Genomic DNA, 22872 nt, shown 5'->3' with positions numbered 1-22872 from the left:
AAATTAAGAATTCTCCCTTTCAGCTGCTTTTTCAGACTTTATTGTTGACTAACTCCCATTGCCTGATGCTTCTTTGTTGATGCTTCTTTACTGATGGTATGACCTTTCTCGACTCAGCCTGGCTCCTGAAGCCCCTATGGCCTGGTGTTGGGGACTGTGACTTGTTTGAGGCCATTTTGCTGTTCTTTCTGCCATGATCTAGCCTTTCACCTAAAGGCTACATGCAGTTTTGCTGTAAGTTCTTGGGCCAAAGAGAAAGGAATGTGCAGCTGCAGGATATAATTAACTCTAGCCCGGAGGAGAGCAACACTGTCTGGTACTGTTATCAGAAACTAGGCCTTACTCCTTAAGACCACATTTCGGAGTGAACTAGGCTATTATCAATAAATGTATGCTACATTGTCTGTTCAAGATCACTGAGGCAAGCACATCTTGCACCAGCTCCTGATGGTCAAGCAATTAGGAATGCAGCTAGAAGGACAGTAGAAATTTTTATGGAAACAGCACGTTCATCATAGCTTGAAGGTCATCTAGCCTCCCTAGCCCACTGCCCACTTCCTTATTTAGAGAATGCTTCACTTTTTTTGTTTCTTAAAGCCTGAAATATATCCTTGCCTTATATGGGCCTTCGCGCCAAAAGTATGACTGACATTACTTTTGTACTGCCCCCTTCTTTTTCATTATATAAGAAGGAGCTGTAGCTCAATAAAGGTACCCTTGAACAGTGAGACGCTGCCTTGGGTCTTTATTATTAACCTCTCTCAGATTTTTTACAGGTGTGGTTGCTTTTCGACTCAGCAAAATAGGAGTGCGGTTGTCTGAGAAGCCTTCCCAGCTAATTCCTGCTGGCCGGGTCTCCCCTGGGGGGGCTTCAGGACCCCGCATTTTGGCGCCCAACGCTGGGCTCGAAGACCACCGCCACACCCCGAACGACTACGGGTCGGCGAGTCCGGAGCTGTTTCATAAATCGCAGGAATACCCCATCCGGGTAAGCGTTGAAACGAGTTAGCCTTAATCAAAAATTTAAACTGCAGTTTTTTCAGTCGTTCTGATCACCGCCCCTGATTGGCTCTTGGGGCTTCGCCCGTTGGCTTCACTTCCATGGGTGTTTCGTTGAGTATTGAACTTAAATTCATTAAATATATACAGTCTGAGTTGAAAGCCAGACATATAGAGGTTACCAAAAAAGATATTTGTAATTTTTTAATGTTTGTTCATGATGTTTACCAGAAATCTAGTGTTCCTGGGCTCCCTCTCGCTCTGACTCTGTCTCTCAGTTTCCTTCCTCTTCTAACCCTTCATCTTTACTTCTGCCGCTGCACCCTCTGTGCAAAATCCTAAACAGCCCTTCACTTCCCTAGCTTCAGCTCCGTCCCTGTTTCACCACCCTCCCCTCCTTAGCCAGCAATTGCAACAATACAAAGCCTTTAATTGGAAAAGCCTCAAAGAGCCGTTTCAAGCCGTAACCTCCTATGGCCCCCAAGCCCCTTACACGCTCTCCTGCTTAGAATCTAAAAGCTGAACTCTTTGTCTCTTGGGAAGTTAACTTTTTTTTTTTTTTCCGCTGCAAAGCCCTTGCAGATAGGCAGGAATCCTGATCTCTAAGCTCTTATAGCTGGCCTCGCCTCTTTTCATACCTTAAAGGTACAGCACACTTTCCAGGTCCCAGCTTGCCAACATGGCTCTTGCTGCCCTCTGTGCCTGGAAGTCGCTCCCCAGAGCCGGCATTCCAGCAGCTCCCCCACACCGGCAACAAACTGTTGCTGCTTTCTCCCCCCCCCCTTTTTCTGACTTAAGCTCCCAACTCACCACAATTACATCCATGGTCTCTCACCTCTCTAACAAACTTGATATTGCTCTTAGCTCAAAAACCAGTGCTACCTTTCCTGTCTTTCTCCCTAATGGAGAAAGTCTTCCCACCCCCCCTCCCCGCCTGCTCAGCAGCCTCCGCAGCTACCTTCTCAAACGCCTCCCACTGATCCCCCGCACCCCAGGGGAAAAATTCTAAATGCCCAAGACGCTCAGTCCCTAACCATGGCAGATTCCCTCCTCTCACCGCTCCCCCTCTTAAAGCTATAGATATGAAGCTACTTGGCCACATTAAAAATCTTAAACAAATCTTAAGCCTTCAAAAACAGGCTGCTTCTCTTAATTCACAAGTTTCTGCACTTCAGGCTTTCCCCCGCCCTCCTAAATCTATAGCTGTCTGTCCTTTGCCCACTGAATTCCACGGCCAAGCCCCCCCTCTTGAGAATTCAAAGAAACAAACTAATAAAAGTCAGGCTGAGTGCCATAAAACAGAAACTGCTGCAGTGCCTACAAAAAATTCTAAGGGCACAGTAAGTAGGATAATTACAAAGTATCATCTGCTAAGCCATAAAACCTTGCGATATCTACACTTTGCTGTTAAAACTTCTGAGCCTAATGTACCTTTTACTCAGGACAATTTTGCTCAAACCAGCCCTCAGCCTCCTTCAGCCTCTTTCCTGCCAGCCTTGGGAAACAGCCAGCTCAGGCCCTGCCACTCCCACTTTAAGCCTTCCATTTCACCTTGAAATACCCAATCTTTGTTATTCAAAAGAAATCTAAAAAGTAGCATCTCTTGCATATTCTCAAATCAATTAATAAAACCATGATCCCCATGGTGCTTTTGCAACCCAGACTCCCCTCTTCGGTTGCCATTCCCTCTAATTCCAATAAATTAGTAATTAATCTTAAAAGATTGCTTTTTTTTTCTTCTCTATATCATTACACCCTGCTGACTGTAAATAATTTGCCTCTAGCCTTCCTGCTGTTAACTGTGCTGGCCCCTCCCCGAGTTATCAGTGAAAAACTCTGCTTCACCTTGTCAGCCCTACACTTCGTCAAATATGTGTTATTAAGTTTAGTGCATTAAGTGGTGTAAAGTAATTATTAAAACATTAAAAAGCAACAGGAAGATAAGGGCAATAAACTTTTTTTTTTTCATGCCTCTCAAAAAATTTTAGAGCAAGGTCATAATTCTGTCACTTTACAAATAACAAAATGTTAGTAAAAGAAAAACTTCTTTGTGTTTTAAAATCCAAACAAACACAAAAGTGTTAAATTTAAGTCTTATATTTCTATTAAAAGTTTTATTTTAATTTTTAAAGTATTTACAAAATTATGTGAAAAATAATGTGGTTAGCCTTTTTAAACAATATAGTTAATTTAATGCACAGTAAACACCTAGGTGTGCTTTATAGTACCCTTAGTTTTAACTTTGTGCTACAGCAATGGTTGTTCTTTATTTCTGCATTGAAAAAACTATTATTTTAAGTGCATTCAAAATATCAGCACATTATACAAATCTGTATATTTGTGTCGCAGTGAAAAAATAATATAAATGAAAAATATATTATATATAATTTTATAAGTAAATATAAAAGTAACTAAACTTTATAAGCAAATTAACTAGTATTAAATATAATTTTAGTCTTAAGTTCTAGGTGTGTAAATGCATCAGATGTCTTTAACTATATTTTATAATAATCTAAGCATTTAGTTAATTTGGTATATAATATTTTTTACAAATTATTCACTTAAAGTCTTCATAGTAAAAACAGTTGTTTGTTTTTTAAAAAATCAGTTTTTATACCTTTAATAATCATAGTTCATGCTATTGTGTTTAATCATAAAAATTTTAACACTTTATTGCAGCTGTCTTACTGTTCTACTGCAAAACCAATTTAAAAAAAACCTATTCATTTACAGCAAATCATTTCATACTTCCAAGTAAAGACTCCTTCTACAGTGCTCATTAACCATTTTACTTAATGTTTTAAACTTCAAATTAAAGTTATTTTAAAAATGTTTTGTGTTAAATCTAAACCTTAAAATTTATTTTCAGCAAAGTTCCACTCCATCTACATTAAGTACTTCTCAACACTAAAAAAGTTTTTCTACAAAATTTTTTTTCTCTTCTTCTCACAAACATGTTAGCTAAATATTTAAAAGCGCTTGTCAATTTTTTATAAATAAGTCTTAAATCAATCCTTTTGTCTGTTTATGTGTCTGTTGTGATAAACAAAAATAGCCACAAGTGTAAAATGTTGTGTTTAGTGTTGTTTTGTTTTGTCTGTTTATTTGTTATCTCTACATTTTATAATAATACAATTTTTAAAGCCTTATCCATTTTTTAAATTTCAATTAATTTTTTCAACCTGGTTCAGTCTGGTCAGTTCACAGACTAGCATCTTACAACTAAAAATCATGTGTTAAAAATTATGTATTAAGCTAGCTTTGTCCTTCTAAAAACATGGCGGAGAGTGTGGAGAATAGCAAACCCCAGATTTCTCAATGGCCATCGGAAATAACTTTTCCCTGGAGAATTTCTGGACTTTGCAGTCACCTAGCTTTCCTGCTATGTGTAAGTTCAAGCCTATAGAATATGTATTTATGGCTAAAAAATAGCATCCAGCTTTAACATAATAACTAAAAGTTTAAGAAAAATCCTTTATATTCAGTTTAAAAAATTTTTTTTAATTAGCAATTGTTAATTATAAATTTTCTTTTATGCCAAAGTCTAACAGAGGTCAAATAACATTCCCGTGGTATTCAAAAATAACTAGTGTAATGTAAATTGCTAATGTTTTCTGCCTGTATACCCAAGCCAAAAAACTAAGTAAATTCTTAATTTTTATATGAAGTAACCATTTTGCCTCCTGCCAAGCTGTTTTCTTATAAACCTCCTGCTAGACGCCATTCCTGCAAACCTGTTTCTAACTGACTCCACCTTTGACAATGCTGAATTAGACACTCTGCCTAGCTGCCTTGAATGCCCACCGATGCCACCAACAACCTCCATCCTCTCTACCTCCATCCCTTGGCCGGTCTTGCAAGTCGACCTTTGTGCCCTAGCCATGGGTGCAAGCCTATACTAGGGCACCTCCAATTTCCGCCTGCCTCAACCTCGTGCTGTTAACCCCGATAACTATTACTCCCCTGCTAGCGGTGGCTGCAACTCTGTTATTCGCCGTGATGTACTACGCCACCCCTTCACCACCTTCTACGTCTGCCCTGGTCACCACCGGCCCCGTTCCAGCGACTATAAGTGTGGCGCTCATAACCAACACTTTTTGCGCCTCCTAGGGCTGTGAAACCACCGGAACTGCTTATTGAAAACCCTCTTCCTCCTGGGACTTCATCACCGTTTCACGCCCCCCGACTCCTCCTTTTCTGAACTGTGATGCATCCTCTGCTACCCGTGGTTGGTGTAACCCCATCCTCATCAATTTTACTGCTGCTGGACGTCAGCATCACTGGACTCAAGCTGTACAATGAAGACTCAAACTTTACATTCAAGATCCTGCCTATGAACGATGTTAGCTTTGTTTTTCTCCTCAACCTCCTTTCTATAAAGGTGTTGCAGTGTTTGGCAACCTTTCCGCTACCTCCGACCCCTCCGACCTCCGTTGAAACACACAACCTCAACATGGCATTACAGTCGGACAAGTCGTAAGCTCTAGCCTCTGCCTCAAGCCTAACAACTCCCTGCTCCCCAGCCAACTACTTAATGTGTGCAACAACACTATTGACCTCTCCAATTCTTCCTCTTCAAAATTTATCTGTTAGCCCCCAATGGTACTTATTTTGCCTGTGCTTCTGGCCTTACTCCTTTCATCATTCGTTCTTCTTTCCTCCTTTCACACGATTACTGTATTCTCGTTATTCTCATTCCAAAAATCACCATTCATTCAGAATATACTTTTCCCTCTACAGGCACTTCACCTTATCCACATTCTTCTCAATCCCTCACTAAACACCGTCGTGAGCCCTTCACCTCCGTTACACTTGCAGTTCTCCTTGCTGTTGGCGCTGCTACTGGCGCTAGCACTGGTATCTACTCTCTTGTATCCTCTCAATCCAATTTCCGTACTCTTACTCAAGCAGTAGAACAAGACATTAATGAAATCAAAACTAGTCTGCAATTGCTCACAGATACTGTTAGTTCCCTTGCTGATGTTGTTCTCCAAAATCGTCGTGCTTTAGATTTTGCCCTTATGAAAGAGGGGGGAGTCTGTGTAGCCCTTAAGGAACAATGTTGTATTTTTAAAGACAAAACTGGATTAGTTAGAGACAGCGTTCAACATATTGGTGATGGTATAAAAGATTTTCAAAAACATTTCGATGAAGAACAAGGTTGGTACCAGGATTGGTTTTTCTCTTCTCCTTGGTTCCACACAATCTTGTCCACCGTTGTGGGCCCTCTTATTAGCCTCATGCTGCTCTTTTCTCTTGGCCCATGGATTTTCCGCAAGATCACTGCCTTTATTAAGAACCAGGTAGATGAACAGGCAAAAACCTCTATTCAGGTTAACTACCAGCGTCTAACCCCGCGTGACTCCTGTGAAAACTTGGCTTTAGTCACCAAGCCGCCTTTCCAGCCACTAAGTTTTCAGGAGATAGAGCGCATAGCTAACAAACGGAGCTCGCTCCGGTACTTGTGCTCTCGGCTGTGGAGACACCTACGACGGGATTAGCAAGGTCCTAGTTAGGACACGGCCCTAAAAGGCTACAACGCATAATTCAAATCTCTGTGCACACCCACAGCGCCTGTAGCCATCTTTTAAATGCGGCTTTGGCCGTGTCCGACCTGGTCAAACCTTGTAGCCTAAGACACGGTTCTTCCACCCGTTCACGACTTTCCTTCTTTTATTAGAAGAGAAAGGGGGAGATGTTGGGGACTGTGACTTGTTTGAGGCCATTTTGCTGTTCTTTCTGCCATGATCCAGCCTTTCACCTAAAGGCTACATGCAGTCTTGCTGTAAGTTCTTGGGCCAAAGAGAAAGGAATGTGCAGCTGCAGGATATAATTAACTCTAGCCCGGAGGAGAGCAACACTGTCCGGTACCGTTATCAGAAACTAGGCCTCACTCCTTAAGACCACATTTCGGAGTGAACTAGGCTATTATCAATAAATGTATGCTACATTGTCTGTTCAAGATCACTGAGGCAAGCACATCTTGCACCAGCTCCTGATGGTCAAGCAATTAGGAATGCAGCTAGAAGGACACTAGAAATTTCCATGGAAACAGCACGTTCATCATAGCTTGAAGGTCATCCAGCCCCCCTAGCCCACTGCCCACTTCCTTATTTAGAGAATGCTTCACTTTCTTTGTTCCTTAAAGCCTGAAATATATCCTTGCCTTATATGGGCCTTCGCGCCAAAAGTATGACTGACATCACCTTTGTACTGCCCCCTTCTCCTTCATTATATAAGAAGGAGCTGTAGCCCAATAAAGGTACCCTTGAACAGTGAGACGCTGCCTTGGGTCTTTATTATTAACCTCTCTCAGATTTTTTACAGGTGTGGTTGCTCTTCGACTCAGCAAAATAGGAGTGCGGTTGTCTGAGAAGCCTTCCCAGCTAATTCCTGCTGGCCGGGTCCCCCCTGGGGGGCTTCAGGACCCCGCAGCCTGGCAGGTCTGAAGGTTCCAGGATGAGGGTGGAAAGATTCACAAAGCAAACAGATGAACTTCCAGGAGTCATCCAGCTTTAGTTCATGGTCCCTACCACCATGTACATCTCCTTCTGGCCTCTATACTAAGCCTTTTCCTAGCAGCTACCTCTCTACTCCTTCGGGCTCTCTCCGCCTCTGTCTTCCTATTAGCTGCTTTTTCCAGGCTTCCTAGCTGACTAACTCCCTTTGGTGAAGTTACTGCTGCTGCTTTGATAATGCTCAATTGCTGATGCTGAATCTGATACTGAATTGTTAATACTGAATTTGATGCCGAATCTCTGTTGAATCTCACTGTTGATTCTTGCTTCTGCCAATTCTGACTTCTTTCTCTAACTCTTCTTCTTAATACCTCTCTCCCCCCCCAAGTCAGCCTATTTTATCAGTCTACTCAAGGTGTGGGCAGTTCTGATCATTCAGGTGGGATAAATAAAAAGTTGGGGGAGCAGGCAACATTGGAAATGCATGGCTCCATGCTGTAGGCTTTTCAGCCAAGTTTATGGGAAGATGTGGCCTCTGGCCGCCGCCCCCCTCCCCATAGCCTTCTCTCAATACCCATTCTCAAATAGCATGGGGGCAAAAGCCCTCATGTGTAAAATTTATATAGATTTATAGAATTTCATATAGTTTAATCCACTTTGCATTATACAGTACAGATAATTAAATAGGATATCATAGGTGTTTATCTATGCTTACAGCATACAGAATGTCTATGTTGTATTATTCCCTTCCCCCACTGGCCCACCACCTTACAGGCTCATTTCTAGTCCTTTACTCTTACCCCCACTGTCTATTATCCCTCATGTAACCAATTTTACTCTCAGCTCTTCGCTCCTAGGAGATGAAGTGGTTTATTATCCTCTCTCAAGCTAACTACCTGCCAGCCACCAAAATGAAAAAATAGACTCTGTCTGAGGGGAAACCAAAACTCTGTCCCTATCAATCTATTATCAACGTAGTTCTATGCTCCCACTCCCTTCACTGGGTACCTGTGCTTGCTACCATAATCAGTTTCAAGACACCCCCAGTAAAAGACATTTCCTGATATGGGGTGCTGGGAGTTGTTTATAGACACCATATGGCAAAATCACAAACCAAAGTGGTGTTCTGGAAACAACACATCCCCCGACTACTTATAAAACATAAAAGGGACACGTGTATCTCCTGGTTTTCTTGTTTGCTTGTTTGCTTTTTCCCCTTTGATATCTGTTCAATAAGCAATGCTGGTAGAAGAGTATCTCTGTATAGAATTCATGATAGAATCAAGTTACAGGGAATGTTGGACTTGATCCCTCAGCCCCCAGATGCACCAGCAATAACTTCTGGCATTGTTTCTCTTCTGCATAGGTCCATTAAAATGGGAAAATAATACATATGCAAACAAGTTCTTATCTAATAGACATGGGAACACAAATTTGGTAATGCAGTTAGGTCTTATACCATGAACATTGACATAATGACTTGGCTCAAGACTCAGGCATTGCCCATACACCCCTGAACAATGGATACCATCTGTGGAAACAACCACAATAGACTATAAATATTACCAGGACGCAAACCTCTACCAGGGAAGACCCTACCACTGCTCTGGCATTGACTGATTCCAAAGAGTGCTCTCAACACCCAGATGACTTAGCAACAACCTGCTTGCAGGGCAGGTTTCTCTGCATCTAATGGTGTGCTGAAACTATAGGATGCTCCACATTAGCCTGACTTTGATGAAGGAAATGCAAAGAATCCAGAATGTTAATACAGAAACCTGACACCAACAACAGCTAAAGTGCGAAAAAGTTTCACTGGGATCATGGAGAATGACTCAGGTTGGACAGACTGTTATGCCTGAGACCAGAGTTGATCTTATGCCAATAAACTTCTAGGGTGAAGCCTTCTTGTAATCAGGCCAAGGATTTTCCACCCGTTTTTCCTATATTTTGCTGGGCCTATGCAAACAACGGCAATTACCACCATCACACCTTTAACACTTATCCTTTAAGAAAGGGAAAAAAAACAGCTTACTGAACTTAAAAAAAAAATGACTATAGGAAATGCCTGTCTCGAAAACAGGCATGGGATGGGAAGGAGGGAGGGAGGGGCATTGGGGGTGGAAATGTTGCACTGGTGAAGGGGGTGTTCTGTTTGTGACTATAACCCAACTATAATCATGTTTGTAATCATGGTGCTTAAATAAAAAATTTAAACTGTAAAAAAAAAAAGTTGGGGGAGGAAATACCCACACCAGTTATGCCATTCCTTTTCTCAAAAAGTTGCTGGTGGGACACCAAGGTCAAGGCCTTTGGAGATAAAAAGAAAAAAACTTGTACTATTTTTTATAGAGTCTTGTAACATTGAGATTATATTCCTTTTATCGGAACAACCTAGCCATATATTTGGACCAACTACAGAGATGCTGAAGTCTTACTCCTTATGCTGCAATTAGGATGTCTCTTGTATGGTGATGTGTATGTAAATATGTTACTGACCCTAACCTGATCCGTAATTGTGCCCTACCCTAGGGTGTGACCTGGCATTCTGGCCCCACCCTAGGGTAGTACCTGATTCTGCTTCCACCATTGGGTGGTACCTGATTCTGGGGATAAAAACAAGGGTCTGTGGAAGGCGAGAGGCTTTTGGCTGGAACTTATGCTGAGTCTTTGGACTTCAGTCTTGTCCACCGAATAAAGCTAATATTTCCACAAGCCTCTGTCTGCGAGCTGTTTACCCTTTTCACCTCAGAACCGTAGGCTGACAGGGTGGCAGATGCGTGCTCCGAGCTGAGGGGAAAGACCTCATCCTCCATCCCTCCATCAGTCAACCTCTTCAGGGGTTGACTTGCAACAGTATGGCTCAAAGGGACTCTGTGAAATACCTAAAAAATATACCCACATTTAGTATTCCTACATCGTGAATTTCTCACAGTTTTTTGTTTTGTTTTCGGGATCACACCCGGCAGTACCCAGGATTTACTCCTAGTCTACACTCAGGGATCACTCCTGGCCAAACTCAAGGGATTACATGGGATTCTGAGATTAAACATGGGTTGGCCATATGCAATCCAAGAATCCTATGGCTGTGCTATCACTCTAACTCTGAGCTCCTCTCCTTTTTGTCACTAACCTTGTCTTTCACTATCATCTCCAGTCTCAATGACTGTAAACTCCTCAAAGCTCCCAAAAACTGATTCCTTTAGGGATCTTGCCTTGAGTTTCTTCTGTGCTTGACCCACTTGGAAATTCCAAATAGGTTCGCTCTTGCTTAAATCTATGCCTTCATCTATATTACTTGTCCTCCATGTGTTTGTTATAAGTTTTCCTCGTGCATGTAGAATGGGAGTGAAAGGAAGACACAGAATTTTACTCAATATTGTCCCTTCAATAACCATAGAAGTATAGAAATATACCAGTTATGGAGATAAAACTTGATACTCAACTTGCTCAGTAAGTAAATTAATGAAAGAATAAATGATCTCATCCCTGTGCCAACCCATTCAGCTAGCAGGGGTCACCTTCTATCATCCCAGGACTGTTTATGTTTCCTCCATCTGATTACTGGAAAACAATGCGTCCCAGGTTAATGACCGCAGCAATTTACTCCATTCCCACAATGTTTATGTAGGTTAAGAAGAACTGGGATAAATTCAGGGTGGCAGGGCTAGTGATCTAGTAGGAGCATAGCCAGGGAGGTGAAGCATCAGGGAGAAGATAAGCTTAATGTTGCAAGATCAACACAGGGAACAATAAAATGATCTACTTCCTCCCCAAACTGGATCTCTCTGTGATGGAGGAGGGACAACCCAAGTCAATCCTGAGAGTAACCCCACAGAGCATGGGGTATGGCTTTTTTCTGTCTGTCCTCATCACTAGGGCAGTTTCTCCTAAGCTTTTCCTCAAGGAGAATCCTGGAATAGTTGCTCTATGAAGTTCCCTGGAATAGTTGTTTTATGTGTCCAATCTGTTAGTCAGTTCAGGAACAGTATCACAGAGGGGTCCAACACATCCCAATCTCAATGGCTCACTAATGAGCTTTATACACATTTTATTTCCAGTATATAGGAGCTAGAGAGATGAGACAGGTGTGAAAAGCAAATTTTATATGTAGCCAATGAAATTTATCACAGGTACTGGGTGGTTCTTGAAAATCACCGAATACAGACTGGAGACCCACTACTCTACCAATGGAACTCAGCCCACTGCCCTTAGAGGAACATATGGGGTACCAGGGATAAAGAAGATCTGAAAGCGATTAGACAAAGGTTTACCTGACACTGTACTTTCAGTTCTTAAGTATTTTGATATCATCCTATTTTATTAGGTCCCATTATTGACATTGCTACTAATAAGAGCATTTTGTCATGCAATGTCCCAACTCTGAACCTGCCTTCAGTGCCATGGTCTCTCTGCCAATTCAACATGGTTCCCTCCCATCCCCATGCTGTCATATTTGTATTTCCATTTGTTGTTTTATTTGGGACCACTTGATTCCAGGAATGTGAGACTCATTCCACATCAGGATTTTTGTTATAGGAATTTTTCCTTCCTTTAAAGATGAGCTTTCCCAATAAGAGGCTCCTGAATTCTCCTGTGATGAGAGGACACTGAGTTACTTTCTAATTTTTTTTATGTCCATGTCTGGAATGTCTGGAATACTTGGAATGAAAAGTGAAGAGGTTATATCCTAACAGAACATCACTTCATGAAGCTCCTGTCTCCCAAGGTCTTAGAGAGACACTGTGACAACCAAGCAAGCCACTGGAGTCAAGGTTGGAATTGAGTCACCAAACACCTCTTCTCCTTTCTTCCCTGTGTCCATGGTTTAGTTAGCTGAATTTGCTAAGACACAAATTAGTGATGAAGGAATCAAAGGCATCTTCCCTTTGCCTTGTGTTCTCTTGCAGTAAATATTGTGGACAAATTGATTGAAGAAGGTCTCAGCTCTGTCGAGGTCAGGAACTCACTTACTTCATGCAAAACCTATCAGATCTCTGAACTCTGATGTTCTTAGAGAGTGGCAATACCTGGGCATTTCAAGGTTGAAATCAGTTCTTCACATGGACAGGGCCACCATATGGTGTTCCAATCATGTTTCTTTGATTTCAGGTTTGAGATTGTTTTTAAATCTCCTGGGATAGTGTCTTTTAGTTATGTTGAACAAACTTAGGCCCCAATTCTCAGTTATCTAAAAATGGTGAACATGGTCATTTGTTCCATAATTTATGGAAACATAAATTTATTTATTGAAAAATTCTATAAAATTCAGGTGCTTATTTAGACTTGATATAGTTTTGACAGATTCTGAATTAAATTAATTTTTGTAGAAAATGAAGAATTTCACGTTCATTTTACAATATGAGTATGTCAAACTAACATATGCCAATTGTATTTAGAAGTTCAAGATAATTATTAATTATATGGTTAATATTATGGATAGAATACTTTGTCTCACTTAATTTTGGCCCTAGATTTCTGTGTACCTTAGAAAAAATGAGAGCTGTCTTTCTACAGTAATTACACTTAGGCTACAGGGATGAGCACGTACTGTGATAGATTCTAGCAAAATATTTAGTAAGACTTAACCCAGTTCTTTTGGGCCTAAGAGTCACTTCTAAGTGAGAGCCACATGATGAGTAGAGTCCAGGAGACAGTATAGAGCTTCTCCTCAGCCTGAGATTAGCACCAACCATACTGTGCCATAGGACATCACTGTGAGCCACATCACCGAGAAACCTGGGACTCCTTTCACCACAGAGATGCTCCAGGCCCCCAAGAGTCAGGATGCACCACTCTCTAGACAAGACTCAAGCGAGGAGAAATGTGAGTTTCTGTTCTCTAACCTAGCCCTGAACTCCTTCCTGAGTTTCCTGAGCATCTCCATCCATCTCAGGAGTTTCAGGAGACAGATAGGACCCAATAACTCTGAAGGTCACCCACTTTTGATGGGTAATCCAGTCTCCTACCTTTTATATTGCTCAGTGTTTTCTTTCCATAAATCTCAGACTCTTGAGACAAGTCAAGATTGAGAATCTTGTCAGCTCAGAGGCCATGAAATGGTCTTTCCAGACTATGATCTCTGGCTTCTCTAGAGAGGTGAAGGCCAATTCCTTCCTTCATGAAAAATGCCTGGTTTTCAATGGCAGAGCTTTGGCCCAGCTTAAATGGGTCATTCAAGATGATGGAGACAAGGGGAAGGTCAGATTTGCAGAGAGGCATGAATCAGGCGCCCTAGGGAACTTCAGAGGCCTGGAGATGTTGTCCTAACCAAGTCCCAGGACAAAGTAAGTGAAGGGGAGTTCAATCTGCCCTGGACTTGCTGTCTTTCAGCTCCCTGGCAAGAATATGAAAGTTGGAGCTACAGAGGGAAGGCAGAGACTAAGGCCCTGACTATAGATGCAGTTGTCCTGAGCTCTGTCGTCAGGTGAACCACATATGCTCCTGTAGACACTGCCAAAAGTGACTTGTGAGCACACATTCAGGTTTAAGATATGCACATATTAGTGTGCACCCCAGAAACTGCAATGGAAACAAGGACAAATATGATTGTATCTGTTTGTAAAGCAGATAAAATGAACATCTTAGGATAATTTCAGGTTGAAAACAGCTTTACATATAACATTATGCTCTTGTTGGGGTACAGCTCAGTGTAGAACCACAGTGGCAGGAGAAACACAGGGATAAAAATACTGAGATCTTCAAGTAGTCATCAGATATTAACTAAAGTCGATTTAAGGTATGAGAGGGGGAATATCCCAGAGCCTCTCTCTGCTGGTTAAATTTTTGCATGCTCGGAACCTCTGATAACCAAGAGGGAATTAATTTTTTCTTTCCTTTTCCTTCCTTCCTACCTTCCTTCCTTCCTTCCTTCCTTCCTTTTTCTTTCTTCCTTCCTTTTCTTTCTTCCTTCCTTTTCCTTCCTTCCTTCCTTTCCTTCCTTCCTTCCTTCCTTCCTTCTTCTTCTTCCTCTTCCTTCCTTCCTTCCTTTTCTTTCTTTCTTTCTTTCTTTCTTTCTTTCTTTCTTTCTTTCTTTTTCTTTTTCTTTCTCTTTCTTTCTTTCTTCTTTCTTCTTTCTTTTCTTTCTTTCTTTCTTTCTTTCTTCTTTTCTTTCTTTCTTTCTTTCTTTCTTTCTTTCTTTCTTTCTTTCTTTCTTTCTTTCTTTTTCTTCTTTCTTTCTTCTTTCTTTCTTTCTTTCTTTCTTCTTTCTTTCTTTCTTTCTCTCCTCCCTCCCTCCCTCCTCTCTCTCTCTCCCTCCCTCCCTCCCTCCCTCCCCCTCTCTCTCTCCCTCCCTCCCGCTCTCTCTCCCTTTCTGTCGGTCTGTCTTTCTTTCTTTCTTTCTTTCTTTCTTTCTTTCTTTCTTTCTTTCTTTCTTTCTTTCTTTCTTTCTTTCTTTCTTTCATTCTTTCTTTCTTTCTTTCTTTCTCTCTCTCTTTCTTTCTCTCTTTCTTTCTTTCTTTCAGTTGGTCATCACAGGAAAACTAGAGAATGAAGTACGTAAGGGTATATAAGGGTCGCATCCGCATGACACATAAAAAGGCTCACCAAAATACTGAAGTGGACTGAGGGTGTTGTCCCAAATGAGACCCAGGAAAAAACTGAGTCAAGGATGGTTCAGTCTATTCTGGTCTTGCTGTCTTTCAGCTCCTGACATCAGATGGCTTAGTGAATCCACTGTGTCTTTTATACCAACACAGACATTATGTCTCATTCATGCCTAGTTGATAGGCCATTAGTCATTAATTTATAAACACAGACATCCTCATATTCACTGCAGTATGACTTAAAGCAGTCAAATTAAATAAAAACACCCAGACACCAGACAAAGTTAAGAAAAAGAAATAGTAAATTATAAACACAGAGTAAAGTTCTCAAATAGAAGATATGATGGAACTAAAAAAATATAGGATCTCCTATTAAAACATTAGAAGGACAACTACTAGATGCCATCACTTGAGTGTGCAGTGAATGGAGCAACCAAGGGTGGAACAGTCAATGGTCAATGAAAACAAATCATGAATTGAACCTGCCAAGCAAGGGGCCCTGGTTAGCATAAAAGAGAATGGAGGAGACACTTGCAGGTGATTAGCATATAAGGGAGGTGATACAGAGCAGCATTTTATTCCTAAAGTACAAATATATGATTCTGTTATAAATCACAATGGTCGAATGCAATAAAATACTTTCTGAAATGACTAATCCATTTTTCATAGTTACTCTTATTTAATTTTTATTAGGAAATGCATCCACACAGACCTGGGGAGAAGTGTTGATAGGTGTGTGGCCACAAAGTCCTGAGATAAAGAAGAGGATTCAAATGACTATGAGAGAGAGAGTGAGAGAGAGAGAGAGTGAGTGAAGAAGAAAGGACAGAATGTCATCTCACTGAATCCTCCTCTTTTGTTGACTGGAAATGAAGGATATATTTAAGCCTTGATAACAATTGAGAACTAAAATCTTCTACTATCGGGAACACCAAGTTCTGCTGTGGGTTAATTTAACAACATGCTTAGATAAAATGCTAGTGATTGAGAATTAATTTTTTTTTATTTAAACAACATGGTTACAAGGTTGTTCATACTACTTTTTTTTTCAACAGATAAAATTGAGTTGCAATCATACAATGTAAAACAACCTTACCGAGTGAGCATTTCCTGCCACCAATGTCCCCAGTTTACCTCTCACCCTTCCTGATGCCCTCTTCCCGCCCTCCCACCCTTCCCCACCTACTTCTGGGGTAGGCATTTTATTTCAGTTTAGTTTTAGTTGTTTTGGTCACACCCGGTGCCATGCAGGGGTTATTTTTGGCTCTGTGCTCAGAAATTGCTCCTGGCTTGGGGGAGAATGTGGGTATCCCCTTCCCCAACTTCTTATTTATCCCACCTGAATGATCAGAATTGCCCACACCTGGAATGGGCTGGTAGAGGAGTCTGCATGGGGGAAAGAGAGGGGATAAGAAGGAGAATTAGAGAGAGATGTATAGGAGAGGCATAATAATTCATGCCATTAACCACATAGGCCATATTAAAATTTTAATGACTACTGCTTTATAATACAACTTAAAGTTGGGAAAAGTGATGGTCCTCATTTTCTTTTTCTTTTAAAGGTTTGCTTTCAATATTGTTATTTGTGGGCATTTGTTGACATAATGACAGTTGGATCTGGACATGCCCGCTGGACACACCACATGGACAATCTTTGTTATGCATAGTAGAAAAAGAAAACATACTATATGAATACTATAAAAAGAAAATCTTGAGCAGTTGGACGGTGGGCCTACGATAGTTACCAGGCAGTGCCTGCCGGTTTGCAGGGGAGGGAGCTGAAGATAAAGTATTGTGAGATGTAATCTGCTTTGTATCTCTCTCTCCCTCTTGATCCTGGGTCTCTTGATCCTGGGTCTATGAGACACCACCTTAACCCCACTGTGGGTCAGTGAATTTCTCTTTCTCTCTCCCGCCCATGAATAAATACCCATTTATCAGTGGCAGACTTCAGACTATGTATGGAGAATAAAAGGAAAAAATTCCTTTCTCTCGCCTCTCAGTCTCTCTTCCGAGTCCCAAAAGTCATTACAAATTGGCATCCTCAGTAGGTGGGAACCTGGCCCCACCTGGCATCAGACCTTCTACTTACTCAACACAGACAGCTTGGGCACTGGGAACACTGCATCCCTGACAGCTAACTGCAGTAATTCTCAGAAAAGTGAGTAAGTCTACTAGGCATTTATTGTTCCAAATAAATTTCAGGAGTGTTTTGTCAACTTCTTTGAAAAAATATCATGGGTATTCTAGATTGATTGCATTAAATCTGTATAAAGCTTGGGGAATTATTTCCATTTTCATGATGTTATTACTCCGCCAACTCTCAACACAGGGAGGCAGCAGTATAAGTTTCCATTTCCTTGTGTCCAAAACAAGTGTTTTCCTGAAGCAGTGCTTTGTAGTTTTCTTTGTATAGGTCTTTCACGCTCTTTAAGCAAATGGCTTCAAGCTACTTGTCTTTCGGAGGCACGAGTTTGAATGGTTTTTGCTTATTTTTTTTTCTTTCTTGTAAAGCACCTTGATTACATACATGATTTGTGTTTGGGTTTCAGTCATGTAAAGAACACCACCCATTCACCAGTGCAACATTCCGCATCACCAATGTCCCCAAGTCTCCCTCCGTCCCCACCAGACCCCCACCTTGTACGCTAAACAGGTCGTCCATTTCGCCTCATACATTCTCATTATTGAGGACAGTTCAAAAGTGTAATTATTTCTCTAACTAAACTCATCACTCTTTGTGTGAGCTTCCTGAGGTGTGCTGGAATTTCCAGCTCTTTTTCTCTTTTGTGTGCTGAAAATTATTATTGGCAGGAATGTCATTTATTTTTCTTAAAGACCCATAGATGAGTGAGACCATTCTGCATATTTTTCTCTCTCTCTGACTTATTTCACTCAGCATAATAGATTCCGTGTACATCCATGTATAGGAAAATTTCATGACTTCATCTCTCCTGACAGCTGCATAATATTTCATTGTGTATATGTACCACAGTTTCTTTAGCCATTCGTCTGTTGAAGGGCATCTGGGTTGTATCCAGAGTCTTGCTATGGTAAATAGTGCTGCAATGAATATAGGTGTAAGGAAGGGGTTTTTGTATTGTATTTTTGTGTTCCTAGGGTATATTCCTAGGAGTGGTATAGCTGGATCATATGGGAGCTCGATTTCAAGTTTTTGGAGGAATCTCCATATTGCTTTCCATAAAGGTTGAACTAGATGGCATTCCCACCAGCAGTGGATAAGAGTTTCTTTCTCTCCACATCCCCGCCAACACTGTTTATTTTCATTCTTTGTGATGTGTGCCATTCTCTGTGGTGTGAGGTGGTATCTCGTCGTTGTTTTGATTTGCATCTCCCTGATGATTAGTGATGTGGAGAACTTTTTCATGTGTCTTTTGGCCATTTGTATTTCTTCTTTGTCAAAGTGTCTGTTCATTTATTCTCCCCATTTTTTGATGGGACTAGATGTTTTTTTCTTGTAAAGTTCTGTCAGTGCCTTATATATTTTGGAGATTAGCCCCTTATCTGATGGGTATTGGGTGAATAGTATCTCCCACTCAGTGGGTGGCTCTTGTATCCTGGGCACTATTTCCTTTCAGGAGCAGTAGCTTCTCAGCTTAATGTATTCCCGTCTGTTAATCTCTGATTTCACTTGCTTGGAGAGTGCAGTTTCCTCCTTGAAGATGCCTGTAATGTCCCGGAGTGTCTTGCCTATGTGCTGTTCTATATATCTTATGGTTTTGGGGCTGATATCGAGGTCTTTAATCCATTTAGATTTTACCTTCGTACATGATGTTAGCTGGGGGTCTAAATTCAATTTTTTGCAAGCGGCTATCCAATTGTGCCAAGACCACTTGTTGAAGAGGCTTTTCCTGCTCCATTTAGGGTTTCCTGCTTCTTTATCAAAAATTAGGTGATTGTATGTCTGGGGAACATTTTCTGAGTATTCAAGCTTATTCCACTGATCTGAGGGCCTGTCCTTATTCAAATACCATGCTGTTTTGATAACTATTGCTTTGTAATACAGTTTAAAGTTGGGGAAAGTAATTCCTCCCATATTGTTTTTCCCAATGATTGCTTTAGCTATTCAAGGATGTTTATTGTTCCAAATGAATTTCAAAACTGCCTGATCCACTTCTTTGAAGAATGTCATGGGTATCTTTAGAGGGATAGCATTAAATCTGTATAATGCCTTGGGGAGTATTGCCATTTTGATGATGTTAATTCTGCCAATCCACGAGCAGGGTATGCGTTTCCATTTCCACGTGTCCTCTCTTATTTCTTGGAGCAGAGTTTTATAGTTTTCTTTGTATAGGTCCTTCACATTTTTAGTTAAGTTTATTCCAAGATATCTGAGTTTGTGTTGGCACTACTGTGAAAAGGGGGTTGTTTTCTTAATGTCCACTTTCTTTCCTTATTACTACTGAGTGTATAGAAAAGCCATTGATTTTTGTGTGTTAATTTGTGTAGCCTGCCAATTTCCTATTTGAGTCTATTCATTTCTAGAAGCTTTTTGGTAGGAGTCTTAGGGTTTTCTAAGTAGAGTAATCATGTCATCTGCAAACAGTGAGTGCTTTGACTTCTTCCTTTCCTATCTGGATTCTTTGATATCTTTTTCTGGCCTAATTGCTATAGCAAGTACTTCCAGTGACTATGTTGAATAGAGTGGTGAGAGAGGACAGCCTTGTCTTGTGCCAGAATTACAGGGAAGGCTTTTAGTTTTTCTCCATTGAGGATAATTATTTGCCACTGGCTTGTGGTAGATGGCCTTAACTATATTGAGGAAAGGTTCCTTCCATTCCCATCTTGCTGAGAGTTTTGATCAAGAATGGGTGTTGGACCTTATCAAATGCTTTCTCTGAATATTGATATGATCATGTGGTTTTTATTTTTCTTGTTATTGATGTTGTGTATTATGTTGATAGATTTACAGATGTTAAACCATCCTTGCATTCCTGGGATGAAACCTACTTGATCGTAGTGGATGATCTTCTTAATGAGGCATTGAATCCTATTTGCCAGGATTTTGTTGAGTATCTTTGCATCTGTATTCATCAGTGATATTGGTCTGTAATTTTTTTTTTGTAGCAACTCTGTCTGGTTTAGGTATCAAGGTGATGTTGGCTTCATAAAAGCTATTTGGAAGTGTTTCCGTTTGTTCAATTTCATGAAAGAGTCTTGCCAGGATTGGTAGTAGTTCCTCTTGGAAAGTTTGAAAGAATTCATTAGTGAATCCATCTGGGCCTGGGCTTTTGTTTTTCAGCAGACATTTGATTACCGTTTTAATTTCATCAATGGTGATGGGGGTGTTTAGATATGCTACATCCCCTTCCTTAAACCGTGGAAGATTATAAGAGTCCAAGAATTTATCCATTTCTTCCAGGTTTTCATTTTTAGTGGCGTAGAATTTCTCAGAGTAGTTCCTGATTACCCTTTGAATCTCTGTCATATCAGTAGTGATCTGTCTTTTTTCATTCCTAATACGAGTTATCAAGTTTCTCTCTCTTTCTTTCTTTGTTAGGTTTGCCAGTGGTCTTTCAATCTTGTTTATTTTTTCAAAGAACCAACTTCTGCTTTCGTTGATCTTTCGGATTGTTTTTTGGGTTTTCCACTTCATTGATTTCTGCTCTCAGCTTTGTTATTTCCTTCTGTCTTCCTATTTTTTGGGTCCTTTTGTTGAGCACTTTCTAGTTCTATTAGCTGTGTCATTAAGCTACTCAGGTAAGCTCCTTCTTCCTTCCTGATGTGTGCTTGCAAAGCTATAAATTTTCCTCTCAGTACTGCTTTTGCTGTGTCCCATAAGTTCTGATAGTTTGTGTCTTTATTGTCATTTGTTTCCAGGAACCTTTTGATTTTCTCCTTGATTTCATCTCGGACCCACTGGTTATTGAGTATAAGGCTGTTTAACTTCCAGGTGTTAAAGTTTTTCTTTTGAGTCCCTTTGGAATTCACAAATAATTTCAGAGCCTTGTGGTCAGCAAAGGTAGTCTGCAAAATTTCTATTTTCTTGATATTATGGAGGTATGTTTTATGTGCTAACATGTAGTCTATCCTGGAGAATGTCCCATGTACATTGGAGAAGAATATGTATCCAGGTTTCTGGGGATGGAGTGTCCTATATATATCCACTAGGCCTCTTTCTTCCATTTCTCTCCTCAGGTCTAGTATATTCTTGTTGGGTTTCAGTCTGGTTGACCTATCCAGTGTTGACAAAGCCGTGTTAAGGTCCCCCACAATTATTGTGTTGTTGTTGATATTATTTTTCAGATTTGTCAACAGTTGTATTAAATATTTTGCTGGCCCCTCATTCGGTGCATATATGTTTAGGAGAGTTATTTCTTCCTGCTCTACATACCCCTTGATTAATATAACATGTCCATCTTTGTCCCTTACAACCTTCCTGAGTATAAAGTTTGCATTATCTGATATTAGTATGGCCACTCCAGCTTTTTTATGGGTGTTGTTTGCTTGGATAATTTTTCTCCAGCCTTTTATGTTGAGTCTATGTTTGTTCTGACTATTCAGGTGCGTTTCTTGTAGGCAGCAGAAGGTTGGATTGAATTTTTTGATCCATTAGCCATTCTGTGTCTCTTGACTGGTGCATTTAGTCCATTGACGTTGAGAGAAAGAATTGTCCTGGGATTTAATGCCATCTTTATATCAAAATTTGGTGTGTCTTTTGGTTAGTCTCTTGTCTTAAATTAGGTCTTTCAGTTTTTCTCTTAAGACTGGTTTTGTGTCTGTAAAGTTTCTGAGCTGCTTTTTGTCTGTGAAACCATGTATTCTTTGGTCAAACTGGAAAGTGAGTTTTGCTGGGTACAGTATTCTGGGTGAAGCACTCATTTCATTCAGTCTTGTCACAATATCCCACACTGCTTTCTGGCATTGAGTGTTTCTGGTGACAGGTCTGCTGTAAATCTCAAGAATGCTTGCTTGAACGTAATTTCCCCTTTTGATCTTGCTGTTTTCAGAATTCTGTCTCTATCGGTGGGATTTGTCATTGTGACTAGGATGTATCTTGGAATGCTTTTTCTGGGGTCTCTTTTGGTTGGTACTCTTCGAGCATACAGGATTTGATCACATATATTCTTTAGCTCTGGAAGTTTCTCTTTAATGATGTTCTTGAACATTGATTCTTCCTGGAAATTTTCTTCCTGGGTCTCTGGGACTCCAATGATTCTTAAGTTGTTTCTCTTGATCTTATCATAGACTTCTATTTTCATCTGTTCCCATTCTTTGACTAATTTTTTCCATTGTCTGTTCATTTGCTTTAAGTTTTTTTTCCAATCTCTCCTGCTGTATGGAATTGTTATGTATCTCATCTTCCACAGCACCAAGTCTATTCTCAGCTTCTGATACCCTGTCCCAGAGCTTATCCATTTTGTCATTCACTTCGTTTACTGACTTTTTCAGGCCTGTTAGTTGACATGTTATTTCAGTTTGGAGTTTTGTGATTTCTGTCTTCATATTTTCTTGGTTCTTATTAGTGTTCTGTTCAACTCTATCCATGGTTTCTTTGAGTTCTTTGAGCATCTTCCATATTGCTAGTCTAAAGTCCTTATCTGAGAGGTTGATTAGTTGGTTGGTCATTATCTGGTCATCAGAATTGTCATCTTCATTCTCTATGTCTGATGCTGGCCTACATTTTTTCTCTATTGTCACACTTGTATTGTGTGTTTTTCTACGTGTTGTGGTGGTATTCATTGGCTATATGATGCAGGCAGCACACTCCTCTGGCTGTGCCCTTTGTGGATGGGCTGACTTGCCTCTAAAGGAGGGGAATCCTCCATGGATGAAGCCTCACACAGGATCAAATCTTAGGCCCAAGCATGCAACAGAGAAGACAGTCTGGAGAGAAGTGCTTGCTTCTG

At 40.5% G+C, this 22872-nt stretch overlaps 1 non-coding gene across 1 annotated transcript; it reads left to right on the top strand.

The window, feature by feature from the left end:
- Positions 1-3192: 3192 nt before the first annotated feature.
- On the top strand, positions 3193-3322 carry LOC126019279 (small nucleolar RNA SNORA22). Its single transcript, XR_007499010.1, has one exon. It is a non-coding gene; the product is annotated as a small nucleolar RNA SNORA22 (small nucleolar RNA).
- Positions 3323-22872: the final 19550 nt, after the last annotated feature.

Source organism: Suncus etruscus, chromosome 9 (genome assembly GCF_024139225.1).
Source record: "Suncus etruscus isolate mSunEtr1 chromosome 9, mSunEtr1.pri.cur, whole genome shotgun sequence".
In the NCBI taxonomy this organism is placed as follows: domain Eukaryota; kingdom Metazoa; phylum Chordata; class Mammalia; order Eulipotyphla; family Soricidae; genus Suncus; species Suncus etruscus.
Note: the sequence above shows the minus strand (reverse complement) of the source record. Positions and strands in the feature narration are given on the sequence as shown.